The following is a 14,140-nucleotide window of genomic DNA, read 5'->3' as shown; positions in this document are numbered from 1 at the left end:
ATGAAGTTTATTTAATGATTGTTGTTGATCAGTCGCCCAGTCGTGTCCAACTAATTCAATAATAAACATGAAGTTTATTTAATGATTGTTGTTGATCAGTCGCCCAGTCGTGTCCAACTCTGCAACCCCACGGACTGCAGCCAGCCAGGCCTCTCTGTCCCTCCCCATCCCCTGAAGCTTGCCCCAGTTCATGTCCATTGCATCGGTGATACCATCCAGCCATCTCATTCTGTGATGCCCTCTTCTGCCCTCAATCTTTCCCAGCTTCAGGGACTTTTCCAATGAGTCACCTTTCAAATCAGATGACCAAAATACTGGAGTTTCAGTTACTGCATCAGCCCTTCCAATGAGTATTCAGAGTTGATTTCCCTTAAGATAAGGGAAATCTTATCTTAAGATAAGTTGGATCTCCTTGCTGTCCAAAGGACTCAGAAGTCTTCTCCAGCACCACAGTTCAAAGGCATCAATTCTTCATGCTCCGCCTTCTTTAATGCTCAGCTCTCACAACGATATTTAATGATTAACTAGAGGTAATAAAGCTAATAAAACTCGTAAGGCTACAATTTTAAAACCCTTCATAAATTTATAGCTATGATGAAACTTAAAATTTTAGTTTAAACATTTGATTTTCTTAACTGTACAAAGAGTGATGGGGGAGGTCCAAGAACTAGAATAACAAGAAACATCAGAATTGTGCTTAGAAACCTAAACCTGAATCCCAGACCAGTGTTTCATACAATTTCTACTGTATAATTGGCCCTTAAATATTGCCTTATTATTATTCCTTGATATCAACTATTTGCGTTATAGAAGAGATTAAGATCCTGCATCACTTTAACTCACTGGTTTATCAGATGCTCAATAGAATATATGATCTGGTGACAAATTTAGGAGAAAAAAGCATTACTTATCTATTGATGCATAATCAATAACCACAAACATAGCTGCATAAAACAACACTTATTTATTATGCATCAGTTCAGTTCAGCTCAGTCGCTCAGCCATGTCCAACTCTTTGCAACCCCGTGGACTGCAGCACTCCAGGCTTCCCTGTCCGTCACCAGCTCCCGGAGCTTGCTCAGACTCATGTCCATCAAGTCAGTGATGCCATCCAACCATCTCATCCTCTGCCGTCTTCTTCACCTGCCTTCAATCTTTCCCAGCATCAGGGTCTTTTCCAATGAGTCAGTTCTTCACATCAGTTGGCCAAACTATTGGAGTTTCAGCTTCAGCATCAGTCCTTCCAATGAATAGTCAGGACTGATTTCCTTTAGGATGGACTGGTTGGATCTCCTTGCAGTCCAAGAGACTCTCAAGAGTCTTCTCCAACACCACAGTTCAAAAGCATCAATTCTTCTACTCTCAGCTTTCTTTATAGTTCAACTCTCACATCCATACATGACCACTGGGAAAACCATAGCTTTCACTAGACGGACCTCTGTTACCCTTACTTTATAGATAAAGTTAGATAACATCATCAATTCAATGGACATGAATTTGAGCAAACTCCAGGTAATAATGAAGTACAGGGAAGCTTGGCATGCTGCAGTCGTCCATGGGGTCGCAAAGAGTCAGACAGGACTGAGTGACTGAGCAAGGACAACAGCAGATAAGGAAACCAGTGCTTAGAACTTAGGCAAAAAGCCCAAGGTCAAGCAGATAATGTGTAAGATTGTGCTGACTTCATATCTAGCAGCATTTCCATCATAGAATAGCATTCTTATTTTAAATCAATTTAATTCCTGTGTCTTAAAATATCTAAAAGGAATATCTTTGCTCCCAATGGATACTATTTGCTGTAGTTGGCCAAAAGCCTCATACTTATGTTTAAGTTGATTTGAAGAACAAGAGTGTATACTTCACAAATCTTGTTAAATTCCCCTTAGATAAAGAAATGAAATGTATGAAAAACAGAGTGCCCTTAATTATCCAAACCCTGCCATGACAGTGGTCTGAAGAGAGGGGAAACTCGGGTTGAGCTCTGGACCACTGAGATACACCGATTCCGTGGGATCTCTGAAAGCCAGTCCAGGAGGCTCCCAGGAGGAGCCATGGATGGAGATTTCATGACAGGAAGCATGTTAGAGCAGACAGTATAGCAGTCTTCTGTGTGCCCTGCACCTGTATATGCAGTTTAGATTTTAAAAACTATGTCTGTTAAAATCAGCTGAGCAAAGATGAGTTATTCAATCTTTTGGAAATTATTTATTTTTTAAAATAGATTTAAAAGATAGCTCTACTTCACACCAAAACCAAATTTTTACTCCATTAAATAGAACTGTATAAACATCAAAAATATTATACTTTTGTGTTGGGGAAGGGCTTTCCTAGCATATTACCTAAGTGTACACACACACACACACACACACACACACACACACAATTGCAGAGGTCCTCTATAGTTCCGTCTTACCAGCATCTGTTGCTCCTTTTGTAGCAAGAGAATGCATCTGATGCTTTCAGGAACTAGCCCTTTAGGTGGCTTAGTCCTTGTAACTCATCATCTCTACTTTGCAGGTCCAGATCAAAACCACCCCCTATCCCACCAGAGCCACAGCCTTCAGGACACTTCACATTCTTGAAGATGTGACCTGAGTCAGGCCAGGCAAAGTTTTTGAAGGGTTCTACTGGAATTCTCTGGAAAAAAGACTCTCTCTGCTGGGTCTTGGGAACTCAGGCCCCATAAGTCTGAATCTGCTGAAGAAGTGAAAAAGTACAGGGAGAAGAGAAAAGGTGAAGAAGGAAAGGAGGACAGCAGAAAAGAAAGGAAATGCAAGGTGAAAGATAGAAAGGAAAAGAAGACAAAGATGAAGACTCTTCCCTCTGCAACATATTTTTGAAATAAACTGTTTTAGCCTTAGGATGGTATTTGAGCCCCCAAATTACTCTGAATTGTGGAATGGAAGGGAGTTACCAATTTTCAACAGTTGAATTTCTTTAAATGACTATATTCAATCTTGCTGTGTTGGGAAGTCCTTCAAAATTAAGACAGAAAAATGGTCCACTGATGGAAATGAAAAATACTTGCATTAACAAAAGAAGCTGTGAACATGTGTTTTCTGTTTCATTGTATCCTATACAGGAGTCTAACTAAGAACCTTTTTCATTTCATTTCATTGCCCTCTGTTGAAATTCATGGGGTTTGAAGGAACCTCAAGGATGAGAAGGATGTGATTTACTATTATACAGAAAATTTTAATGATCAGAGAAACTGAGAGCTTATGGGGGCATAAAATACTTAATGTCACATTCTGTATTTACCAAAATTGATGCACAATTATGTCAACAAATTTCTTCTTAATACATGGATGGAATAATTTATTTATGAATATTAACTTAAATAACATTGCAATGGGGGGAGGACTGGGATGGGGAGAAAGCATAAATACCTAAATAAATAATGCAGTGAAATAAACACGTGAAAAATGACTGCAGTTCACACTTAGAAACAAGTTAAGGCTGTGTGTTTCCCCCTGATGTGGAAGACTAGTACAAGTGATCTGGTGTGCAAATGTCACTGAAGTGTGAGATGGACTTCATCCCACACTTTGTGGGACTCTGGGGTTTCAGGATATGGCTTTATTTTAGACCAACCAACCACTGTCTTCATACATTCTCTGTTCACCTTCTTGTCTCTGCCATTTGCCAGTATTTGTGGAAGATTTCATCTTTTTCTGGTCATTGTCAGTTTTTGAGAACAACTTCATTCAGCTAACTAGTAGAGGCACTTATTCTCACTCCTCATGTGTCCAAGGAGAAGAGCGTTCATTGACAGAAGCTCTCATCTCTCTTTGCTGCCTCCCTCATTACTTCTTCTTTTCAAATATTTATTTATTTAATTTAGCTGCTCCAGGTCTTAGTGGTGGTACGTGGGATCTTTGATCTTCATTGTGGCATGTGGGATCTAGTTCCCTGACCAGAGATCGAATTGGGGCTCTCTGCATTGAGAACATGCAGTCTTAGCCACTGGGCCACCAGGGAAGTGTCCCTCATCATTTCTTGAATAACAGTTGTCCAACTCTGAAAGGAAAGATTGAGGGCAGGAGGAGAAGTGGGTGACAGAGGATGAGATCATCAGATGGCATCACTGACTCAATGGACATGAGCTTGAGCAAACTCCAGGAGACGGCGAAGAACAGGAAAGCCTGATGTGCTGCAGTTTATAGGGTCAAAAAGAGTCGGATAGAACTTAGCAGCTGAACAACACCAAAAACTCTGCTGTGAGTGGGTAACCAAGTCGATTCTAGGATAAGGGTATAGCAGAGTTGTGTCGGATACAATAGAAGCTTTATTCCCCATCTGGCTTTATCTGTCAAAAGTTGAAATGATGCTATATTTTATATTTCCCTCTGTCCAACTTCTAAATCAATCGACTGAAACAAAAATCAAGCAAAGAAGATGGATGTTAAATATTGACTTCTTGAATCCCAATGGTAAGTGAGATGCTCTTTCAATCGTGAGAATTATGGCCTAATATTATATTTAATTCAAAACCTCTCCTCTTCTTTCATGCAAGCCTGACCCATTGTCCACACACTTCCAGATGGAAGAAGAGTGTGATTTATTTTTTCAGTCATCTTCTCCCTGCTATTCACTAGGAAATGCCCATCCTTTCAGGTCTCTGTGATGGCCCTACACAGCTCTCCTTTCTCACAGACTAGGGCCCCATCAGCCTAGCAAGCTGGGCTTGAAATGACTTGAGCCCAATCACCTATTGCGGCAGACAGTATGACTCCCAGACTCATGGTCTTTAAACGTGAGGTTTTTGTTTACCATCCATATAACCTCGAACAAGTCTCATTGTTACCAAAAGGAGGTGTGTTGGAGGGGGGATAGGGTTCAACAGTGCCCCATACATAAAGTGGAAAAACTGAACTACCAGTATCAAATGGTTGGTTAAGAATTAAATGAGTCTGTATACATATCAAGTATATAGTGCCTTGCATTTAGTATGTGTTATGTAAGTGTTAGGGCTTCCCCAGTGGCTCAGAAGTAAACAATCCACCTGGAATGCAGGAGTTGTAAGAAATGTGGGTTCCATCCCTGGGTCAGGAAGATCCTCTAGGGGAGGAAATGGCAACCCACTCCAGTATTCTTGCCTGGAGAATCCCATGGACAGAGGAGACTGGTGGGTTACAGTCCATGGAGTCACAAAGAGTCAGACATGACAGAGTGACTAAACAGGTAGGGAAAGAAAAGAATTCATCAAGCAGAGGATATTAGTGAAAAGACAAAAAATTTTAAAAGAAGCAAGTGGCAATTTTAGAATTGAAAAGTACGATGCTAAACTTAAAAAAAAAAAAAAATCACTAAACGAGTATGTGTTAGTTTGCTAGGGTTTCCGTAACAAGGTACAACAAACTGGGGAGCTTAAAAAACAGAAATTTGTTGTCTCATCGTTCTGGAGGCCAGAAGTCTAAGATCAAGATATTGACAGCGCAGGTCCCTTCTGGGGCCGAGGGCAGAGGGGGATCTGTTCCAGTTCTCTCTCTTAGACTCTGGCTATCTTTAGTGCTCCTTGACTTCAGCATCACCTCAGCCTCCACCTTCATCTACACATGGCTTTCTCCTTGTGAGGGTATGTGTGTGCTGTGTTCATATGCCCCCCTTTTCAACTGGATATTCACTAAAATTGTGAGGTTTTATTTACATGAACATTCTATGAAGGGAGATATTTTTAGTTTATTCTGTTGTTTGTGATAGAATATCTATAGAACAAAGCAAAAATTATGCAACAATTTTTGGAATAAGTAAGTGAACAAGATTTTCTTTTGAACTCTCCCTCCCCAAGATGTCCCCTTTTCATAAGGACACCAGCCTTACTGGATTAAGGGCTCAATCTACTCCAGCACGACCTCATCTTCACTAATTTCATCTGCAATGGCTCCATTTTAAATGTCATCTTCCGGGGTTTAGGACTTGACACATTCCAACCCATAAGAAGTGCAAAAGTAGATTTGATTTGACAGAAGAAAAAATTAGCAAACTTGAAAAGAGATTCACAGAAATTGTAAAACCTGAAGAATGGAGAGGAAAAAGAATTAGGGGGAATGAACAGAACCTCAGAGAAACCATTAAACACACCAACACATCCATAACAGAAGTACCAGAAGGAGAGGAGAAAATACAGTCACAGAAATAATGCCCAAAATTTATTAGAATTAGAGGGTTGGAAGGAGTGGCAAGAGAATAGGTGGGAGACAGGAGATAGGGGTAGAAAGTGGCTAAAACATGTTTTATAGCAGCAATATCTATTCAATTTCAATTTCTAAATATGTTGTGCTTGGTTATTTTGTTACCATATATCTCAAATTTTCAGCAAAAAATCTACTATACACAACAGCCATAAGCAACCAGTGTTGGGAAAATTAAGGAAAAGAATCACTAGGACAGGAAAGAGCTCACTGGGCACAAGTAGTAGAAGGAAGACTGAAAAATCAAAGCCAGAGCTGACTGGGCCAAAGCCACCAGGAATCATCCGAAAAACTTCAAGAGATGTTGGGCTTCATCTTAAGATGAGACTACACTTAAGATGGGATTGAATCAGTTTTAATCGAGTCTTCACAGACAAGGAGAAACTAGCCAGGTTGCAACTTTTATTATAAGTTCAAAAATGGAGAATATAATTATTGTCCAAATGGCACTAAAAGTCCCATAGAAAAAGAACTTAGTCTTAGCTGCTTTTTAATTGATCACATGGTTTCAAAGTATGTCTAAGCAGTGAGTTGCCGAGCATATGAATTCAGATGGCTTTTTTCCTGAGTCAGATAAATATGTGTGCTTTTTCCTTTAAGGGTGATTTAATTCACATCACATTTTCACATATCTTAAGGATTGGGAGTACGTCGAACTTACAACCAATCGTGATTTCTGCTGTAAGATCATTTCCCCATCTTTCAGTATGAACCTTCTGACCAGTGGGAAAGAATTCCAAAGTGCTTGGCTGCAGGCTTACTTCATAATACATCAAAACCTCAGATACACTGCAGCAGGGAGCCATTCCAGAAGCGACCTGCCATTCACATCATTTCAAATCTCTCCAAAATTCATGCACTCACTTTCATCAAGGCAAACCGTTATGTGTAAAACGTAAACACATTTAAATAAAGGTTCTGTAAACCTTAGATGTGAGGAAATCTGCGAACAGTAAACGAATAGATATGAAGGAGGAGAAGAGTGAGATGAACTAACAGGAAGTCTTCCTTTGATTGCAGAGCATGTCATCATCGAGGTTTTTCTATTTTTAATGGCATGTACCGTGGCAGCTGTCCACTTTTGCTCTTTAACCCTATAATAACAGCATTCTTCCTGAATGAGAAAGACTAACATTAATGTCATCCTTTTCCTTGGAATAGAAGGTTATTTTTCCAAGCGTTAAGCAAACCTGTGACTTAGATTTAGCAAAGCAAGAGCACTACTGAGAAATGAGTGGGGAAGGAGGCCTCTGACCCCAGTCAAGCTGCAGGCAGAGGAGTAACTGATAGAGAAGGTGTCTGTCTCCAAGCAGACTTTCAGGGTGGGCTGGTCAAGCTGCAGGCAGAGGAGTAACAGATAGAGAAGGTGTCTGTCTCCAAGCAGACTTTCAGGGTGAGCTGGTCAAGCTGCAGGCAGAGGAGTAACTGACAGAGAATATGTTTGTCTCCAAGCAGACTTTCAGGGTGAGCTGATAAAGACTAGTTGAGTCTAATGAGGGGGATACAGCACTGAATCCAGAGCACCTACAGGAAGGACCCTAAGCGCTGCAGCCAGGAAGATGACATCATTTACTGACTGTGTGGCCTTGGCCAGGTTACCTTTTTTGCTCCTCAGTTTTCTCACATGTAAGAGGAAGGTAATACTTCTTACCTCTCAAGGTTATTCTGGGGCATAAATTAGACACTGTGGGTAAAACACCTATATGCTCATTTTGCAAATACAGGGATTTTTTTCCCCCTACTGTTATTTCTAACTCATAAAATAGTTCTAAGATAAAATCTTTACAAGTAAGGTTGATCATTCTTTATAAATATTTATTCTAAGAATAATAATTTTGTTGTTAATAAACACATGATGTGGAGAATTCATGACCATAATTTATTTATTATTTTTGGCCACACAGCATGTAGGATCTTAGTTTTCCAACCAGGGATCGAAACTGGACTCCCTGAACTGGAAGCCTGGAGTCTTAACCACTGGACCACAAGCAAAGTCCCCATGACCTTAATTTGGAATGAAGGTGTTTTGAACTGAAAATGATGTTTGATGCTCAGACAAAGGGGAAAAAAGATACCACTCGTGTCACCTAGAAGCAGCGCACCTAATAGCACGTCCTGAGAAATTATTAATTTAACTCAATAGACATGAAGTTACTAGCAGACAGAAAATGCCACAAAGCCCCGCAACCCTTTCATACACTATAAACAGGTCTCCACCCTCCTGCAACACAGTGTCTGCTTTTCAGGTTTTTCGTCTATGCAAATAAACAAGAGGCAGATGGTAGGGGTTATACTTGTGTTTTGATTCTCATTGGCTTTTTCTTTGCTTTCTGCAAAATAAATTCATTTCACTAGCCAAGTCTCAGTTAATTGACTAACTGATCCTTTTAGCAAGTCTACAGAATTTATCTAGGACAACATTATTTAGAAACACTGTTTTTAGGGAGCCCTATAGGGCTGCTATTGACTAAATGACTAGTTTGGAGAAACTGAGAAAACACTATTAGCTCTTGGGACTTACAGAGGCTGCTGAAAAGTATGTTTCCCTGAGTCCCTCGTGAGTCAAAATCCACTGTTTCCTGTATGAAGAAACAGGACATCAGAGATGGTTAATGGAACATCTGGGAAAAGGCAGATCTGGACTAGATTACAGGTTCCATCCCTTGCTAATTAACTGGCTTTGAACAAGGTACCCAAACTCTCCCAGCCTTGTGTTCTTCATTTGCCAAATAGTTGCTGACAAAAATACCTGCATTATAGAGTATTTATGCATTTTGAATAAATTAATACCATAAAGAACTTTCTCAAACTTTAATGTTCAAGCAAATCAGTAGGAATCCTGGCAAAAATGCAGATTCTGATTCAGTAGATGTAATTCAAGACCAAGATTATGCGTTTCTACAAGATCCCAGGTATTTCGATACTTCTGGTCCTCAGATCATCTTTTCAGTAACAAGGCTTTATAAAAGTTTACTCAAGTCTGATACATTGTAAGCACTCGGTAAATATTTGCTTTATTATGATGATGATTATTAATTAAGAACTTAGTCAAATCAAAGAACTTTGCATGCAGAATTAGCAACTCAGCTATGGAAAGCTTCTATATACATTGGCCATCTGATGTGAAGAGAAGACTCAATGGAAAAGACCCTGATGCTGGGAAATATTGATGGCAAAGGAGAAGGGGGCAGCAGAGGATGAGATGCTTAGATAGCGTCACCAACTCAATGGACATGAATTTGAACACTCTGGGACACAGTGAAGGACAGAGAGGTCTGGTGTGCTGCAGTCCATGGAGTCGCGAAGGGTCAGACCTGACTTAGTGACTGAATAAGTACAACAACCCAAAGAAAAATGTTTTTCAAGAAAAGTCTGCATATGGTAAAATTAAAATAACACTGATGTGGTAAGATAAGTAATGGCCACTGAAAGATATCATGTCCTCTATCAGTACCAAATATACAGATACCTGAAACCTGTCAGGACCAAATATACAGATACCTGAAACCTGTAATGTTACGTTAGAAGGAAAAAGGGATTTATTTTGCAGATGCAATTAAGTTTAGATCCTGGAGATGAGGACATTGTCCTGGATTATCTGGGTGGGCCCTAAATGCCATCGGAAGTGTCCCTGTAAGAGAATGACAAAGGGAGATAGCACATACATATAGAAGAGAAGGTGATGTGAAGAAAGCGGCAGAGATTGGAGGTAGTGACCAGAAGCCAAGGGATGCTGGCAGCTTCCAGCAGCTAAAGGAGGCAAAGAAGGACTCTCTAGAGCTTCCAAAGGGAACACAGCCCCATTCTTGATGATTCCATTTCAAAGGGATGGCTTCCAGTTTCTTGAGAAAGATTTACATCTCAAAGGTTCAGAGAAAGGAATTATGACTACAAAGTTTCTAAAGTAAATATTCTAAGCAAAGGGGAGACTGGGAATAAGCCTGTCTTTAGTTGGGTCAAGCTGAGGGGTCCATTAGGCCATCTTGGCTGCCCTAAGACATCCATCAGAAAGAAAGGAAAATGAATGAGTTGCAACCAATAAACCAATAGTGGAGATAAAACAGAATCATAAACAATACTCAATTAAAAAAAATTGACAGAAAAAGAGGAAAAAATGGAAGAAGAAACAGAAGAAACAGAAAACTAGTATAACAGTAGATTTAAATCAAATCATGTAAACAATGACATGAGATATAAATGGTGCATACATCCCAGTTAAGAGACACTACTTGTTTATATTAAAAGGAACAGAACTACATAAGAAACCCATTTTAGCTTTAAAGGCATAGATAGTAAAAGAAAATAAAAGGATGGAAAAATACAACCAAAAGAAATCTGGAGAGGCTACATTAACATCACATAAAGAAACATCAGAAGAAGGAATATTACCAAGAAGTATTACACAATAATCAGGGAGTCAATTCACCATGAAGACACAAGGATCTTCAATGCGTATGTTCATAAAAACAGAGCTTCAAAATCCACCAAGATATATCACATGGTGTCATGTGAGCAGCATTGGTACCACCTGGGAGCTTCCTAAAAACCCAGAGCCTCGGGCCCCACACCAGTCCTATTTATTATAATCTGCACTTATAACAAAGATCCCCAGGTGATCCGAGTGAACAGTAAAATACAAGAATATTGATATAGTGCATCATGTTACATTTCTAATAAGGAATCCAATGATACGGTTTCACTGCCCTTCTCCCAATGGGGATAAAAAAAAAAGGATAACTGTGAAGTGATGACATGTTAATTTGATCGTGATGATTATGTCACAATATATTCATATACTGAATCATCAAGTTTTATATCTTAAATATGTGGAATTTTTAGTTAAATGTCAACAAAGGAAAAATAGTCAATTAAATACATATTCCTCTACAAACTCTGCAATAAGGTAAAATAATTCAGTAAACCTATATATAACTCAGTCCAATAATTTCAATTACCTTAATTTTTTTTAAAAATAAACTTTTAATCTCATGAGTAATAGAGAATGCAGAATTCAGCAACAATATTTTACAACAAAGATTTGAAAGTTAGAGATTAAAAGATTGTTAATATGAGAAGTATGCAAGTTATGAAAAATTAATCAATCTAAGAATTGGAAAATTTTATTCAAGCCAAACTTGAGGATTACAACCCAGGACAAGCATCTCAGAGGGCTCTGCAAACTATGCTTGGTAGAAATCTAGGCACAGTTATATGTCTTTTGAGACATGGCTGTACATCAAGTGAAGTGTTGTTGATAGTCTACATAATCCCGATCTAAGTCTTCATGGTGGGTCTAAGTCATCATGGTAGGTCATATGACCTCTTGCAAGATCAAGAAAGAATGCTCTCTCTTAGCAGTTGTCTTGTTGGCGCTGGGAGAACGTTGCTCTTAACGGTTAAGCAGGTATTCCTGCCAACGAGTGAAGTTTGTTCCATGCATAACGCAGATACACAATGAATAGTGGGGAAAGAGAGAAGGCGAAAGGACAGAGACTTTTTACATTTAAATTTTTCTTGTCCTGCCATAAACTATGCATTTTATTTCACAATTTTAATATTACTTTTTAAAAAGTTGTTCTTACCGTCTCAGCTCTCTTTATGCAACTGCTCAAAGATGTTTGAAACACAAATATGTTTCCTAATTATTTTATTGGTGAGTGGATTTCATAGTCCACTTGTTTATACTCCAAAGCAATGGTTCTCTCTACCCTAGCTGCTTTAACAGATGTTCTGATGTTATTAGACTATAGTGGGTCCTCAGCATCAATATTTTTAAAAGCTTCCCAAATGATTCCAATGTACATCCAGGGAGAAGAGCCATTCTAACAAATAAAGATTTTTAATTAAGGTAATAACCTTGATTGCAACCCCCTGTCTCTTATTCATTTTACCTCTCCCTTCTGTTATCTCGCATATATGGTTACCAGTTTGTGATGAAATAATCTGCCTCACTAGTCTGAACAAGCACAAAGGAAAAGCAATATCATTTGACAGTTTACTGTGTGAATATTAGCATCAGACAGCAGCACTGAATGGATATTAGTATCTACACTTAGGATATTTTTGACACAACATGCAGAAAAAAACTTGTTGGAAAGCTTCGATTTAGAATGGACTTACAATCATGCTCACATCAAAGCAATAAAAATGAAAGGAACCCCAAGAACTTAGTTCTCTTTTAAATTATAAACAAGGAGAGACTTCTTTGGTGGTCCAGTGGCCAAGACTCTTCACTCCCAATACAGGGGGCCTGGGTTCGATCCCTGGTCAGGGAACTAGATCCCATATGCTGCAACTAGGAGTCTGCATGCTGTAAATAAAGATGCTACATGCCTCAACGGAGATCGAAGATCCCTCAGGCTGCAACTAAGATCTAGCATGGTCAAATAAGCCAATAACTTTTTTTAAAATTTTAATAAATAAATTGAAAACCAGGAGAGAATGGCTTTGATGGAGATAAAGTTGGGCTTAATGCTTTACAAGGAGAAGTGGAAGGAATATACCCGGGACCATCAGGGCCACTTCTGAAAGAAGGATCCTCACGCCAAGTGGTGGCAGCCTGCCTCTCTCCTCTCTCCACAACTTGACCAAAAGAAGGTGGGGGAATGAAGTGAGCCTTGCTGGGCATGTCTCTGTTCTGTGTGTGTGAGTTCTCATTCAGTGGAGTCTGACTGTGACTCCATGGACTACAGCCTGCCAGGCTCCTCTGTCCATGGAATTTTTCCAGGCAAGAGTACTGGCGTGGGTTGCCATTTTCTACTCCATCCATAGGGACACTGCAGTGTATATATCTGGCCAGGTTGTAACTCCAGGGTATCTTCCCTCCCCAGTCATCTACCCCATTTCTCTCGCCTCTCCTGCATTGACAGGTGGATTCTTTACCACTGGCACCACCTAGGAAGCCCCTCCTTTGCCCTGGACATTTTCTAACTTTCTGTTTCTACTGGTTCTCACAACAGCCTCGCACAGAAGGTGTTGTGCACCCATTATGCAGATGAGAAACGTGTCTCAGAAACACTAATCGACTCTGCCAAATTCACCCAGCTAGTAAACAGTAGCTCCAGGATTTGACCCTGTGTGTGCACTCCTCTTTCTGTGATCACCCTGCTATCTCCCAGGCATCACACTGATCTAGAAAGTGTGTGACCAGGCAGCCAGCTGGCAGGAGTGTCTCAGAGAGGAGGAGTCATCCTGGCAGGATGTCCAGAGACTGAGCATTACTCACCCTCCATTTGCTATGGTGCTCCAGACAATAACAGCCACCACCAGGTGATTTGAGCTGGGCAAAGATAGTAAAGATGGGAAAACTAGAACCTTCAGGAGAGCAGGCTTGGAAGCGGGACTTCAGATGGGCATGTGGATCTGGGGTGGACATTAGCATCCTAATTTAGAACTCTGGTTTTCCCCATGAACACTTTGCTACAGAGTAGGCTCAGAACCTATATCCAGTGCCGTGATTATGTATGAAGATGCTCATGGTTAGCAGAGCCTTTAATGATCTGGTTGGAGCCTAAATAATGTGACCAGATAGAATGATCAATCAGGCTAGGGCACTCCAGGTTGACAACTGCTGTCCTGTGGCACCATTTGGCCTTGGCATTTCTGGAGTTTTCATTTTATAACAAAAGAGTATGAATGAGAATGCTGTTGAAATAGGCCAGGATGGGTATGAACCTGCAGTCTCGGTTACAGTCTCATGTGTGAGATGCAAAGTTCCCCATTTAAAAAAATATATATTTAGTCATTTACTTGGCTGTGCCAGGTCTTAGTTGCGGTGTGTGGGTTCTTTTTAGTTGCAGCATGCAGGATCTTTAGTTGCAACATACAAATTCTTAGTTGGGGCATGCGTGATCTAGTTCCCCAACCGGGATCAAACCTGGGCCTCCCTGCATTGGGAATACAGAGTCTTCGCCACTGGACCACCATGGAAGTCCTGCAAAGTTTCC

This window comes from Giraffa tippelskirchi, chromosome 8 (assembly GCF_054371585.1).
Source record: "Giraffa tippelskirchi isolate mGirTip1 chromosome 8, T2T-mGirTip1v1.2.pri, whole genome shotgun sequence".
Lineage (NCBI taxonomy): Eukaryota > Metazoa > Chordata > Mammalia > Artiodactyla > Giraffidae > Giraffa > Giraffa tippelskirchi.
The sequence above is the reverse complement of the archived record's forward strand: the minus strand, read 5'-3'. Positions refer to the sequence as shown.